This window comes from Rattus rattus, chromosome 1, assembly GCF_011064425.1.
Source record: "Rattus rattus isolate New Zealand chromosome 1, Rrattus_CSIRO_v1, whole genome shotgun sequence".
Classification (NCBI taxonomy): domain Eukaryota; kingdom Metazoa; phylum Chordata; class Mammalia; order Rodentia; family Muridae; genus Rattus; species Rattus rattus.
The window spans coordinates 159,890,683-159,894,186 of NC_046154.1; positions in this window are offsets into that span (position 1 = coordinate 159,890,683).

Below are 3,504 nucleotides of genomic sequence, written 5' to 3' on the forward strand. Positions count from 1 at the left end.
TCTGGAAATCAGTCTGGAGGTTCCTCAGAAAATTGGACATTGAACTGTCTTTGAGGATCCAGTCTCCCTCTTGGGCATATACCCCAAAGATGCCCCAACATATAAAAAAAGACACGTGTCCCACTATGTTCATAGCAGCCTTATTTATAATAGCCAGAAGTTTAAAAGAACCTAGATGCCCTTCAACAGAGGAATGGATACAGAAAATGTGGTACATCTACACAATGGAATCTTGCTCAGCCATCAAAAACAATGACTTTTGGGAATTCAGAGGCAAATGGATGGAACTGGAAAATATCATCCTGAGTGAGGTAACCCAATCACAGAAAGACATACATGGTGTGCACTCATTGATAAATGGCCATTAGCCCAAATGCTTGAATTACCCTAAATGCCTAGAACACATGAAACTCAAAACGGATGATCAAAATGTGAATGCTTCACTCCTTCTTTAAAAGGGGAACAAGAATACCCTTGGCAGGGAATAGAGAGGCAAAGATTAAAACAGAGACAGAAGGAACACCCATTCAGAGCCTGCCACACATGTGGCCCATACATACAGCCACCAATTAGACAAGATGGATGAAGCAAAGAAGTGCAGGAACAGGAACCGCGTAGATCTCTCTGGAGAGGACCCAGCAAGAATAAAAAAAAAGAGGTGAATACCAGCAGCAACCACTGAACTGAGAACAGGACCCCATTGAAGGAATCAGAGAAAGAACTGAAAGCTTGAGAGGGTCTCAGAGACCCCATATGAACAACACTGCCAAGCAACCAGAGCTTCCAGGGACTAAGCCACTACCTAAAGACTATACATGGACTGACCCTGGATTCTGACCTCATAGGTAGCATTGAATATCCTAGTAAGATCATCAGTGTAAGGGGAAGCCCTGGGTTCTGCTAAGACTGAACGTGATTGTTGGGGGAGGGTGGTAATGTGGGGAGGATGGAGAGGGGAACACCCATAAAGAAGGGGAGGGGGAGGGATTAGGGGAATGTTTGCCCGTAAACCGGGAAAGGGAATAACACTCGAAATGTAAATAAGAAATACTCAGGTTAAAAAATAAAATAAAATAAAATAAATAAATAAAAAAGAAAAAACAAGAGTTACAGGTTCTGGAGGGATTCATACTAAAGGGAGTCATTCTCCTTCCATGATAAAGTTACCAATAAATTGCCCATCACCCAGAAAATAATCTCAATTCTGTATACATGTTAGCTATCTATTTATAAAATCATTGAGTTGTGAAGAATTAGAAGGAGGAAGAAGAGGGGAAAAGAAAAGGAAAAAGGTTCGAAAGGAAGAAAGGAACATGCTGAGAGAAAAAAAATTATTTCAGAGGGACTCAAGGGGGAAGAGGAGAATTAAAGGCTAAAAAGATCTTTCACTGGTAAAGTGCTTGTTATGAGTTCAAGAATCAGAGTTTAGATCTTAGAACCCACAAAATTGCAAAATGAACACAGTTGCTTACTCAGAAAGTGACAACAGGGCACCCCCCAGAACAGGCTGCAATGGAGACGATCACTGAGCTTCTGGCTTTGACTGAGAGACTGAACACACTAACCTCTGGACTAAGCATGTACGTGCCCACCCACACATACACATGCACAGACATATGTACCCATACTGGTTTGCCCACACACGGGCAGACATAGGTGCATGTATAATACACACACATGCACACATACACACACACAAACACACACTCAAAATAAAAAAGAAAGACATAAATTAAAAGTGAATAAGGGTCTTGAGACCCATATGAAAAACAATGCCAACCAACCAGAGCTTCCAGGGACTAAGCCACTACCCAAAGACTATACATGGACTGACCCTGGGCTCCAACCTCATAGGTAGCAATGAATAGCCTAGTAAGAGCACCAATGGAAGGGGAAGCCCCTGGTCCCAAGCTACACGAACCCCCAGTGAATGTGATTGTTGGAGAGGGTGGTAATGGGGGATAATAAGGGCAACAACACCCATATAGAAGGGAAAAGGGATTAGGGGATGTTGGCCTGAAACAGGGAAAGTGGGACAACAATCAAAATGTAAATGAGAAATACTCAAGTTAATAAAGATGAAAAAAAGTGAATATGTCCAAAATAAATTATATGCATGTATAATCTTGTCAATAAATGAAACAACTATTTCTAAAAAGCTTTTTGTACCCAAAAACACTCCACCACATAAAATTACTCTTTTAATCTCCTAGCAGATAAACATTTTTCAGAATAAATTCCCAACTAAAATAATTCCTACTTTTCTAGTTAGTGCAATCCTGATTTTATTTCTAATTTAGCAAATGAAGTTGAAAAGAAAGCAAGAAATTAGACAAATGTAACCATAATAATGAAACAAAACAGTATATAGTAAATTTCTTAGACATCTTAGAGAATAAATTGGAGCTCTCAATATATCTTCACATGAATGATGGGTATGAATGGACTAATGAATTCAGTTTAAAATGTTTTGAGTGCCTAAATCATCACAGTCAAACCTAAACAAAATTATGATATCCATGATATCAACTCCTAGAGTTATAATCATCCCAAACCTTGATGCCTAGATACCAGCAAAAACTGCAGTCAACAACAGCCAGAACAGTATGTCCCCACTAGGACCCAGCAACGCAAGCTCTGGGAACTGCAATACAGCTAAAGAACAAGGCAAGGGCTTCAAAATAGCTAATATGAGTATGTTCAAAGATGTTTAAAAGGATATGATCCATTAATGAAATCTATGAAAGAAAAAAAAATGAAATAAAATTAAGGAAGTTGGTGAAGTCACAAAAGGCCAAAAGCAGGCCACCAACTGGATACTAAGTTCTCAAATATGTGTACATTTAGGAGATATTTCTTCATGAAATCACCACCTTCACTCCCTAGCTCCATAGGTGTGTGGCCATAGCACAATCAAAAAGAAGAAAGAAAGAAAGAAAGAAAGAAAGAAAGAAAGAAAGAAAGAAAGAAAGAATAACACCTTTAAAATTCCCATTCTCCTTATCAGTTTCAACACCGATTAAAAGTTCAAAGTCAACTTCAGACCAATGACCTTCATGAATATCATTGCAAAAAATATTCTCAGTGACAAAGACACTACCTAAGAGTAAAAGACTAGGAAAATATTTTTCCAAAAAAATAGTCTTAAGAAACAAGATGGAATACCCACAATATCAAAAAGAAAAAGAAAAATATCAACTTGCAACCGAAAGTTATCAAAAAAGATAAAGGAAACTTTATACTCATCAAAGAAAAGATCTACCAAGATGAACTCTCAATTCTGAACATCTATGCTCCAAATGCAAGGGTACCCACATTCATAAAAGAAATTATACTAAAGGTCAAAGCTTACATTACAACACACACAATAATAGTAGGGCTTCAACACATCACTCTCATGAATGGTTAGACCATAGAAATAAATAAATGGAAACAGAGTGAAACTAACAAAATTATAAACCAAATGGATTCAACAAACATCTGTAGAACATTTCATCCTAAAAG